The 13,014-nt window shown below is 38.9% G+C and overlaps 1 protein-coding gene across 4 annotated transcripts in view; it reads right to left on the reverse strand.

Annotated features, from left to right (window-relative positions):
* Positions 1 to 13,014, reverse strand: part of LOC121818625 (spermatogenesis-associated protein 31D4-like) — a 201,702-nt gene that overhangs the window by 72,171 nt on the left and 116,517 nt on the right. For 2 of the 4 annotated variants that reach the window (XM_060410899.1, XM_060410900.1), the window contains exon 1: positions 131 to 7,420. The exons of the other annotated variants lie outside the window; for them this stretch is intronic. The gene's annotated coding sequence lies outside the window, so the exon portion shown is untranslated. Of the gene's footprint in view, positions 1 to 130; positions 7,421 to 13,014 lie in introns of those variants that run through there. 4 annotated transcript variants of the gene reach the window in all.

Here is a 13,014-nt window from a genome sequence, read left to right on the forward strand (position 1 = left end):
AATTTTATTCATGCATGTGTATTACTTATTTTCTGAAAAATGGAAAACACGTTCTGTTCAAACTCCAATACAGCCTTGACAAAACAAGACTCACCTCATTTCAGCTGCTTCTCTCCCTCTACCCACCCACCTTTATCCTTCCAGTCAGTTTCCACTTCCGTCTTTGCACAGATGGTCAGGACTGTGTGTATGTTTATACATCTCCAGCCCTGCTTGTTTACATGTACACATTTGTATTTTTCCTTCCCCCCCATTAAACTATAAAGTCCTTGAATGTCTTTCTCTCTAAGGTTCCATTGCACCTGATGCTAAACACACAGTGGGTGTTTAATACAAACAGTTGACTGATAAATATTGACAATTTTATTGTATCTGGTAAGCAAAGTGAAGAAACACATATTGCCATGAGAACTTTAAACTTTGCATCAGAGACCAAAGTCTGTTTATTTTTGCAGCATTAATGTAGCCAAAAGATGACTTTCCACTCACATATAAAGATGTGATATGTTGCCAGTGAGCATTTTAAACGCCATTTGATGTCATTCTCAGAAATACCATCTGTGCCTCTTCTTCTCACATAGTTATCAAAATGAGTAATTTAACATAGACGAGTTTGTTGCATCCTTACAGGGAACTGCAAAAGAGACACAAGTTCTAGAAATATTAATGAAATTGCCATCAACTTCATGTATGTAAGCCAACTACATCTCTACATCTCTGTCTTTTTAGAATTAAATAAAAGAATGGTATTAGCCCTGGATATTTTCTGAGCGTTAATAGTTAACCCAGAGTTTATTATTATGTACTGATTTACAAATCACATGAACTTCAATCACCAAAGTATGAGATCATTATTGTTTTATCTATTGAACAGCTAAGAGTTGAACTGCACCAAGTTAAGGACACAGTATATTATCAGTCTTTCCCAAGAGGCAGAGGCTGTTAGGGAGCCAATTGGAAGCAAAGCTTGCGATCTGTGTCCTCAGAGGTCTAGAATATACATTAACCATAATGACATTGGAGGTCAAATATTTACCCAATTCTGTTGAAAGAAATCAGTGTTATATCTAGTCCCAGTTGATGTGACAAAGTGCGGCCTTTTAAGATTTTTTTTAGGGATTTGATGCTACATCTAACCTTCTGATTGTGTTCTTCTCTGATCATTAAATTAAGGAGAATTTCACTGATGTATTCTGAACACTTGGTTTCTTTCAGCTTAAATCTTTCTACAGTTCAGTCAGGGACCAGTGATGAGTCCTAACTGAGAATACATGTAGGTTGTTTCTAAATTTTTTTTAAGTTGCTTCATGCTATTGTTACTTTCATAATAAAATGTGGTGACAAATGAGTTGATTTCTTTCCTTGGTCTGATTCCCACTGTTGGTTCTATCCACTCAAGTCAGGTCTTATTTTTTAAAAGAAGCTGTATTTGGGCACTTGACTTAGTCTTTTCTTACACATAGCACATAATTACAGGCAGCACACGTAACCCCCTTGCAATTAATCTTTTCCCCCAAAGAAAATAGGATGGAAGAGGATAAAGAGTATTATCTTGTCTTTAAAGGGTAAAATCACACTTTGTCATATCACATAGAGATTTCAAGCCTTCAAGACTCTTTTTATATTTTTACTGAATTTTTGAGATATATTCAATAAATAGCACTGTATACATTTAAGGTATACAACATATTGATTTGATACATTTATATATTGCAATATAATTACTGCCTTAGCCCTGGCTAACACTTGTATCACGTCACATAATTACCATTTCTTTTTTTGTAATGGGAACAATTAAGATCTAGTCTCTTAGCAACTTTCAAGTTTATAATCCAGCACTGTTGACTATAATCACTTGCATTAGATCTCAAGAACCTATTTATCGACTAACAACATCTCTCCAATTCCCCAGTCCCCAACCCCTGATAACTACCCTTCTACTCTCTGGTCTTACGAGTTCAGTTTTTTTTAAGCTATCACATAGAAGTGAAACCATATAGTATTTGCCTTTCTCTGTTCAGCCTGTCAGACTTTTGGCTCATTGGAATGGCTTTAAAAATCAGAAAGGTAGGTGTTGCAGCTATGGTCAAGAAAATTGGGAAAATAGTCCTGATCCTTCTCTGCTATTCCAAAAGCACAGTTAAAACTGACTTCAAAGGAAACCAATATTTAGATCAGTTCTGAGAAGACGAGAATTCAATCAGGTTCAACTGCTGCTGGAAACTGTGGATAACATGAAAGTAATAGTCAACATACACCTAGTCTTAAGAAAGTTTGTGAACATTAAAGGGATGATAAGAGGTCAAAAGCATTTGTAGTGAAGTATTTTCATTCTTCCAGAATTTCATTGTGGTTTATTTTCTAAATTGTGTTGTTTCCCATTAATAGGTGCTTGCTAGACTTTGAAAGACTGTAATTAGTGGATAATTAAGCAGTGTGTTTTCATTAATAAATAGATTTTTTAAAGCTTGCTATAGTCCTTTAGTGAAGAAATTCTTAATGACAAAAAACTTTGCTTACTAAGTTTAACATTGTGGGACCAAAAAAAAAAAAAAAAAACACCTAGATCTTTCGTAAAAAGACCTGAACTGACTTCATTTTCTGCATTTCACTTACAGAAGAATATGGCAACTTCACATTTCTACAATTGGACATTGGTTCCTTTGTCACATGGTAAGATTCACAGAGGGTTTCAGCTCTTCAGATGGTAATTAATTGGGATTGTTTAGGCTGCATTTTCCACAATTTCTTTGCATGTCCCACGTTTGTATCCAGTTTTTTTTCTTAGTTGTTGCCTACTGTGAAAGTAATTTCATTCCCATATAAAAGTCTTCAAGTACCCAAATATATAATTTCACCCATCAGCAAACTTTCAGAAATCTTTAGCTGTTCCATGTATTTCTAAAGACACATTCCTTTGAAGTGCAGTGCTTTTGTGAAAGCCTGCCTCAGAGACTGTTCAAATTCTATGATGTGTTCTCTGCTATTCTGAGGGTGCTATTCAGGGTGATGGCTATAACTTCGAAATATGTTGGAACAGACACATGAGCTTGGGTTCAAGTCCCAGCTTCACTACTCAGCACCTGTGTGGTCTATGAGATTTTATTCAACCCTTCTAAACTTCAGTTTCCTCGCCTATAAAGTGGGATATAATAGCAACCTCATGGGATTACTGAAAAAACTACAGAAGATGATATATGTATATATAAGTCACTTTAAAGAATGTCAGCATATAGTAAGCAGTCAATAAATATGACTTGCTCTTGTTACAACTGTTTGGTTGGTATAAAGTAACTTCTTTGCTTTAAGTCTTCCTGTCACATCAGTTTAAAAATACATCAACATTTTTTCCCAGAAATGGCTCATTCACATTACTCTGATACAACACACTGGCTAACACTTGTTCACCTACAAACTGATCTTCACTCATTCAATGTATTTATGCAATATCCAGTCCACAAGTACTTATTAAGTGCATAGTTTGTACTGGATTTGGCACCTGGGAAAGAGGGTAACTCTTCCCAGTAATATAAGAATGTCATCTTTGCTTGTTAAGAGCTCACAATTTCATGAAAAAAAAAAAAGATAATTTTAAAAATCACAATTTCATATAAAAGAATTAGGGAAGTTACAGAGAAATCTTTTTCAAAGAAGCTATCTTGAAGGATGAAGAGGAGTTTGTCAGAAGGATGGAGGCTGGGGAAAAATGAGAATCAGTCAAAAGTATTGAGAAAGTCAAGTTATTAATCAGAAATTGACAAATGGTACAAATTGGAACAAGAGAAAGAAAATAAATGGTGGAAAGAGTATTCCTGCACCTAAGTATTGAAGGGGGCACTGAGATATCTCTAACTGACCACAGAGAACAACAGCTCTCAGGGATTAGATTACATCTATTACCAAAATCTTATGTCTCTTTGCTTAAAAAACAATAAGCTTTGGAGCTTCCCCAGATGGCAGAGTAAGAAGACTCTGAACTCAGTTCCTCCCATGGGCACACCAAAATCAACTACTTACAGAGCAACAGCCTAAAAACTAGCAGAAAAGATTTCTACCACTGAAGATATAAAGGAGGAGTCACACCAGATAAGTATAGGGGCAGGGACACAGTACAGTCTGGAACAACACTCCTGAGGTCAGCGGCCCACAAACAGCAGGGATATCACAAACTGCAGAGGTTCTTCCCAAGGAGTGAGGGGTCTGATCTCACATCAGAATCCTGCATAGGGAAGATGAGACCACAGAGCATCCTGCTTTGAAAATAAGCTTATGCGTAGGAGAGCAGAGAGCCATAGGAGACAGAGACTCTACTCTTAATGGTTATAGAATCTCACCTGCTCTGTGACTCAGCAGAGAGGTAGCAGATGAGAAGGAGCCTGGGTCACATCCACTTACTGATCTTGAAAAATCTACTGGAGAATCAGGAGGCAAGTGGGACTCCCCCTGGGCACGGTGATACTGGCAACAGAAATGTTGGGGGAGCTCATTCTATCATGACGTTACTGGCGCTGGCAAGCACCATTTTGGAATCCTCCTTCTAGCCTATTGGCACCAGGGGCTTACCCTGCCTCCCAATGGGTCTGCAGCAGCCATGTACCTCCAGGCCATGCAACCAGCTATGTGGGACCCAGCAGGCCAGCAGATGAACATCCAGGTTGCACAGCCAACCATCCAGAAAGCCTACTTCAGCCCACAGCAGGCCTATAGCAACTGTATGAGGCTGGGCCTTATAGCCAACCAGGCCAAGAGCCAGCTTTGCCTACTGGAGCACCCACAGTAGTCAGCCTTCCCAGAAGAGCACACATAGCCCACTATTGCATACAGCTCTGTTGACAAGAGAGGAGTGTACCGCTGGGCCCCGTAGGACATCTCCTACATAACACCACTTCTCTAAGATCAGGAAACATAACTCACCTACGTAACACATAGATATAAATAAGAGAATTGGGCAAAGTGAGGAGAGAGAGGAATATGTCTCAAAGGAACAAGACACGACCTCAGAAAAAGAACTGAACAAGATGCAGACAAGTAATCTACCTAACATGAATTCAAGGATGATAAAGGTGCTCAAGGAACTTGGTAGAAGAATGGATAAACACAGTAAGAATTCCATCAGAGTTAGAAAATATAAAGAAGAAACAAGCAGAACTGAAAAAGACAATAAAATAAACAATACTATAGAAAGAAAAAAAAATCACCAGTAGATTAGATGATACAGAGGAACAGATCAGCAATTAGGAAGACAGAGTAGTGGCAATCACTCAAGCTAAACAGCAAAAAGAAAAAAATGAGTTTTTAAAAATGAGGATGGTTTAAGAAACCCTGGGGACAATATCAAGTAAGCATTTGCATTATTGGTGTCCCAGAAGGAGGAAAGAGAAAGAAAAAAAGGGCAGAGAACTTATTTGAAGAAATAATAGAATATAAGGGAACAACCCCATTTATAAAGACCTACAACAAAAAAAAAATTTAAACTTTTAATGAAAACACAAAAAACCCCAAATAGCTAAAGCGATCTTGAGAAAGACAAATAGAGCTGGATGAATCAGGCTCCTTGACTTCAGGCTATACTACAAAGCAAGAGTAATTAAAAAAAAAAAAAAAAATACATAGTATGGTACTGGCACAAAAAAACAGAAATATAGAACAATGGAACAGGACAGAAAATCCAGAAATAAACCCACATACCTATGGTCAATTAATCTATAACAAAAGAGGCAAGAATATACAATGGGGAAAAGATAGTCTCTTCAATTAGTGGTGCTGGGAACACAAAGAAGGCATTCAGATAGCCAATGGACACATGAAAAGATGCTCAATATCACTAATCAGCAGAGAAATGCAAATCAAAACCACAATGAGTTACTACCTGTCAGAATGGCTGTTACAAAAAAGACAACAAATAATAAGTGTTGGCAAGGATGTGGAGAAAAGGGAACCTTTGCATTTTGGGGAGACTGTAAATTGGTGTGTCTACTATGAAAACAGTATAGAGGCTCCTCAAAACCCTAAAAATAAACTACCATTCCACCCAATGATTTCCCTTTTAGATATTTATTCAATGAGAACAAAATCAATAATTTGAAAATATATATACACCCAAATATGCGCACTTCTATCTTCATTGCAGTATTATTCATAATAGCTTAAGATATGGGAGCAGCCTAAGTATCTATCAATAGATGAATGGATAAAGAAGCTATGGTATATAAAAATACAATGGAATATTAGACATTAAAAACAGAATGAAATCTTGCCATTTATAACAACATGAGGATGGATTAAGGGGGTACCATGCTATGTGAAACAAATCAAACAGAGAAAGACAAATACCATATGATCTCATTTCTACCGAAATCTAAAAAACAAAGCAAACAGACCAAACAAAACCATACTCATAGGGACTTCCCTGTTGGTCTGGGGGCTAAGCCTCCGTGCTCCCAATGCAGGAGTCCTGGGTTCAATCCCTGGTCAGGGAACTAGATTCCACATGTCACAACTAGGAGTTCTCATGTTGCTACTAAAGATCCCACAAACCACAGTGAAGATTGATGATCTCATGTGCTGCAACTAAGACCTGGCACAGCCAAATACATAACTAGGTATTTAAAATACCAGCAATAAAAAAACGTTCTCATAGATACAGAGAATGAACTTGTGGTTGCCAGAGGGGGTTGGGTAAAGTAGGTGAAGGGGATTAAGTATAAAACTCCAGCTATACAAAAAATAATTTACAGAGATGTAATATGCAGCATAAGGAACATAGTCAATAATATTATAATAACTTTGCATTGGGATACATGATTACTAGACTTATCATGGTGATCATTTTGTAATGTACTGTGCTGTGCTTAGTCGCTCAGCTGAGTCCGACTCCTTGCAACCCCATGGACTGCAGCTCACCAGGCTACTCTGCCCATGGAGGTTCCCTAGGCAAGAATACTGGAGTGGGTCACCATGTCTTCCTCCAGAGGATCTTCCCAACCCAGGGATCAAACCCAGGTCTCCCACATTCCAAGCGGATTCTTTACTGTCTGAGCCACCAGGAATGCCCTAACAATATGGCACACCAGCTATATTTCAATTAGGAAAAAAAGCAATAAGCTTTGCCTCTATGAACTCCAATTTCTATATTGGCTACCTCTACTTTCATAAGATATTGATTCTTTCAAATTTATACTCTTTATTTACTAAATGATTGCTTATAAGTATAAATGATAAAATTAGGTAATTTTAGCAAAAACAAAAACAAAAAATTATGCTCTTCTAATGTCAGTTCTTTTAAAATCTCTGCTTTAACTCTGTATTCTTTGCTCACAATGGTCCTCAGGGCTATGTCAGCCCTTTGATAACAGCTGCCTAGTATTGAGCATTCATTATGCACCAATCAGTTCCCCCTATCTCATGTAATCCTCCCAGCAGCCTCATGAAGAGTATCACTCTTATCCATATTGTGCACGTGCAAAAATGGAAAATCAGGGAAATAACTTGCCCAAGATGACACACCACTGGTGACAAGGCACAGACTTGACCATAGGTCATCTGACTTCACAGCTGATGCACTCAAATGCCCAGAGCAGCGTTTCTAGCACCAAGCTTTAAACTGGAGCCAGGCAGTAAGGACAAGTTCACTCTCTGCTCTAAAAGGAAGAAACAAACCCCCCAAAGTCTAGTACAGTGACACCGTACATAGAGATGGCTTAATTACAGTATGGTTTTCTATGGGATTATGTCTCACTTTTTCTTTACATCTTATTGTCCTTATTTCTTGGGATGAGGAAATTGAAGATAGTAGTTACTTTCTTCATAATGCCCTACTTAGAAAATAAAAAACCCCCAAAGTTGGCATCTGATGTCAGCTTATAATTTAAAAATTTTGTTTTCATTCCCAGAAATTAGAAAACCAAAATTTCCTACTGGATGAGGAAATATCTTCCTTCCTGTAAGGCACATGTTTATCTTCTGTTGTCCAAATTACTAGTCATTGTCATCTTGAACTTACAATTTTTCATTGCCTGGTTTTAAAGTGCTGTCACCTCTCTTCCCCAAACTTGGACCCGACCCCAAATTAAACACACTTATATTTATATTTATAGGAGAAGAGTAAGACAGTAGATAATCTAATAGCATTCTTCGGCTGTGGTTTCCACAAGAGTGAAAAATTCAGTCTTTTCTTATCATAACTGGCTGGAAATGCTCCACATCAGAGATGTCAAGTCATAACAATGTGGGGTGGAGGGGGGGGAGCCCACTTTCTCTCAGAATGACACAATTCTTCTATAGAAAAGACATTCTTAAAAGCTGTTTGCAATATCCTACATTAATTTCCTCTGGTACGGCATCTCATACAAAGGGGTCTTATAAATGGATTAAATGTGGTTGGGTGCAAAAGCACAGTAAGCCCTTGTCAGATGCTCTGGAGGGTGGACGCCACAAACAGGGGCCTCCTTCATCAGGGTTCTCTGCAAATAGCTGACTTGAAGTTTTGTGACCAGTAATAACCTCCTTAAAAATAAACCACTTATACCATCCGCTTAACAGTGCACTATAAATTATACCAAGAATGCGTGCCTTTTCTTCCCTGGCAAATGTCTTCCAAGTTGACAAAACGATAAACAGAGGAGGGAGGCAGGGTTGGGCCGTGTGCACTGTTTCATTGCCATCAATGTGAACCACCATTCTGCTTCTGCATCTCCCTTGGCAGAAATAAGCTTGGGACGGGGAAGAACAGAATCCACTTCAGTATTTCCAAGATCAAGCAAATCAAGGTTGGAAATGGTTAGGTTAGAATGGGCAGGATGATGAGCCGGAATGAGCCCTCAGACCTGGAGTGAACAAAAAGTATTGGTTGTAGTCCAGGCTTTGATTGCTGAGCCAATTAAGACATGCATGCCTGACTGCAAGAAGGATCAAACTATTATTTTTAATATCTAATAAATATGTATTAGAAATAACTTCTTTGACCAGAGTCCAGCATGGTTTCTTGTTATTGTTCAGTTGCTAAGTCCTGACTCTGTGACTGAGTGGGCTGCAGCAGGCCAGGCTCCTCTGTCATCCACTCTCTCCCAGAGTTTGCTCAAATTCATGTCCATTGAGTCAGTGATGCTATCTAGCCATCTCATCCTCTGCCGCTCCCTTCTCTTTCTGTTTTCTATCTTTTCTGGCATCAGGGTCATTTCCAATGAGTTGGCTCTTCACATTAGGTGGCCGAAGTATTGGAGCTTCAGCATCAGTCTTTCCAATGAATATTCAGGACTGATTTCCTTTAGGACTGACTGACTTGATCTCCTTGCAGTCTGAGGGACTCTCAAGAGTCTCCTCCAGCACAATTCGAAGGCATAATTCTTCAGCACTCAGCCTTCCTCATGTTCCAACTCTCACATCTGTACATGACTACTGGAAAAACCATAGCTTAGACTATATGGACTTTTGTTGGCAAAGTGATGTCTCTGCTTTTTAATACACTGTCTAGGTTTACCATAGTTTACCTTCCAAGGAGCAAGCATCTTTTAATTTCATAGCTGCAGTCACCATCTTCAGTGATTTTAGACCCCAAGAAAATACTGTCACTGCTTCAACTTTTTCCCCTTCTATTTGACATGAAGTGATGTGACCGGATGCCATGATCTTAGTTTTTTAAATGTTGGGTTTTAAGTTATCTTTTTCCCTCTCCTCTTTCACCCTCATCAAGAGGCTCTTTAGTTCCTCTTCACTTTCTGCCATTAGAGTGGTATCATAGGCATATCTGAAGTTATTGGTATTTCTTCTGGCAACCTTGATTCCACCTTGTGATTCATCCAACCCAGCATGTCACATCATGGACTCTGCGTATAAGTTAAATAAGCAGGGTGACAATATGCAGCCTTGACATACCCCTTTCCCAATTTTGAATCAGTCCATTATTCCATGTTCTAACTGCTGCTTCTTGATGCGCACACAGGTATCTCAAGAGACAGGTAGAGTGGTCTGATATTTCCATCTCTTTAAGAATTTTCCAGTTTGTTGTGCTCCACACAGTCAAAGGCATTCATGTAGTCAATAAAGCAGAAGTAGATGTTTTTCTGGAATCCCCTTGCTTTCTCTATGATCCAACAAATGTTGGCAATTTGATCTCTGGTTCTTCTGCCTTTTCTAAACCCAGCTTGTACATCTGAAAGTTCTCAGTTCACGTACTGCTGAGGCCTAGCTTGAAGGATTTTGAACATAACCTTGCTAGCATGTGAAAAGAGTGCATCTGTACAGTAATTTGAACATTCTTTGGCATTTCCCTTATTTGGGATTGGAATGAAAACATATTCCCTTAAAACATAGACTTATGCGAACTTCCCTGATGGTCCAGTGGTTAAGAATTGCCTGCCAATGCAGGAGACACAGGTTCAATCCCCAGTCCAGGAAGATCTCACATAAAGCAAGGCAACTAAGCCCATATACCACAACTACTGAGCTCGCTCACCCTAGAGCCTGTGCTCTGCAACAAGCGAAGCCACCACAATGAGAAGCCTGCACACTGCGACGAGAGAGTAATCCCTGCTTGGGGCAACTAGAGAAAGCCCTTGCATAGCAAAGAAAATCCAGCATAGCCAAAAATAAATATTTTTTTTTAAATGTAGAGTTAGGTGAATCTTCAGGAGGAGAATGCTCTTCAGAGAGAAAAGTCTTTGGGAAGGGTGAGGCAGGCATGTGGGGAAAGGAATAAGGAGGAAGTTGAAGCCTGTTTACTCCCAGAGGATCTTTCCGGCAAGATCTATAAAGCAACAACTTCAAAATTCCTCCAAGCTCAGAAGAGCTTGCTTGGGGTACCCCTCAGATCATAAGAGAAACAATTTTTCCTGACACTTATTCTATAAGTGCTGTGCCTTGAATCACAGAGTTATTTAGTTTTAGTTGGCTCTTTCTTAGCTGAGTAACACACGCAATAGCCAGGCTAATATATAAAACTTAATTGAGCCTTTCTCTTAAATAATTTTTCACTCTTCAAAATGAGGCCAAACATGACAACAACAGTGGGGGGAAAATTCCTCAAAAAGAAAGCCCTATGTTCAGAAAATGAGAAAATGAAAAGAAAAATCCTTGAACTTACACCAAATAAACTGTATTACATTGGGTGTCATCCAAGTCAAGACTTTTCTCCAGAAAAGTGCAAACAAGCTCATTTGAAAGTCTTCATTCCTCTCCTAGTCAGCAGTCGGTCTCCCAGAAGGTCAGTCTCCATTATGTCCTAAAGTACTAAGAGAAGGACGTTCCACTGCTGGTTCCAGCTGGCAGCATTCTTCCCAAGAGCAGACTTCTCAATGGAGTGCATTACACTCTTGTACGTGTGTGCGTGTGGTGGAAGGAGCCAACAGCAGCATTCAGGAGCACCCAGGGAACATTTTGGGTGGTAGTCCTAAACGGTAGTGAACAGCAGATTGTCACTCTGTGGACAAGCTTCTGATTGTGTGAGAGGTGAGTTGCTAGCTTGTCTTCAATCGCTTCTCCTTCCTCTCAGGCACACTCGGAAAGAAACCGGAGTGACGCTGAGACAGGCAAGGAGTATACTTTGCAAAATAGAAGGAGGGCATGTGTCTAGCTACTTCCAAATCCCAGCAGCATGTGTTGTTCTTCCTTTCAGAAGATCATTCAAGGCAAGTTGGGAGTTGTTGATTAGAAAATATAAATATCAATGTGTATGTGTATACAGAGACATATACACACACAATGGAATATTAGTCAGCCATTAAAAAGAATGAAATAATGCCCTCTGAAGCAACATAGATGACCCAAGAGATTATCAGTTTATCAGAGAAAGACAAATATCCTATGACATCACTTATTGGTAGAATCTAAAATATGACACATATTAACTTGTTCTTGAAACAGACTCACAGACATAGAAAACAAACTTATGGTTACCAAAGGGAGAAGAAGGGGATAAACTAGGAATTTGGGATTAGCAGATACAAACTGCTATATAGAAAATAAACAAAAAGGTCCTACTGTATAACACATGGAACTGTATTCATATATCTTATAATAAACTATAATGGAAAAGAAAAAATGAAAAATCAGTGTCAAGGTACATAGAACACACTAGTGGTTACCAGTGGGAGAGGGCAGTGGAGAGAGGCAAGAGAGGGGTTGGGGAGTAAGAAGTACAAACTACTATGTACAAAATAAATAACATACAAGGATATACTGTGCAACACAGGGAATAAAGCCAATATTTTATTATAAATATAAATGGAGTATAACCTTTAAAAGTTGGGAATCACTATGTCGTACACTTGAAACTTACATAATATTGTAAACCAACTATATGTCAACAAAAAAAGGAAAATGTAAATGTCAGGATGTTGAGGAAAAGGTGTGCAGTAGGGGAATAAATAGACGTGAAGCAGAGTTCTTTGGATGCTGCTAAATGCAAACTCAGACTCAGCAGTGTTGTGCTCAGTCCTCAAACAGTGGCCTCCGGCTGACATTTTTGACACTTCCTGGGCTTTATCATACTGCAGATACTTATTTGGGTACTTGGGCTTCAGTCCTTTTCAAATGATTGTTTTTTCTTTTTTAAGTCTCATTTCATCCAGTTAGAGAGCCACAAGCACAGGAAAACTCAAATTGTCTAGAAGTCTAATCGTGTTTTCCTCAAACTTATCACATGTTTACCCCCACCCTGACCTCCACCCTTTTTTAATTTTTATGATAACTTATTCAAGCATATTTTCCCTGGAACCTACAGTGAATACATCCCTTACAAACCTAGAATGAACTAATCTTGAAAATTTCTCAAGGCAACACTCCTCTGATTCCAACAGTCATATAGCAAACTCCGATTATGAGCAAAGCAACCCATTACACACTCTGGAGAACATGAACACATGCCAGCCCTACGTTTTAGTTATCTACTGCTGCACAACAAATTATTTCAAAATTTAGCAACCTATTACCTCATAGCTTCTGTGACTCTGCAATGGAGAAGAGGCTGAAGTGGGTGGTTCTAGCTCAAGGTCCCTCCCAAGACTGCAGATCAGAGTG

The sequence above is a fragment of the Ovis aries genome, chromosome 2 (genome assembly GCF_016772045.2).
Source record: "Ovis aries strain OAR_USU_Benz2616 breed Rambouillet chromosome 2, ARS-UI_Ramb_v3.0, whole genome shotgun sequence".
NCBI lineage: Eukaryota > Metazoa > Chordata > Mammalia > Artiodactyla > Bovidae > Ovis > Ovis aries.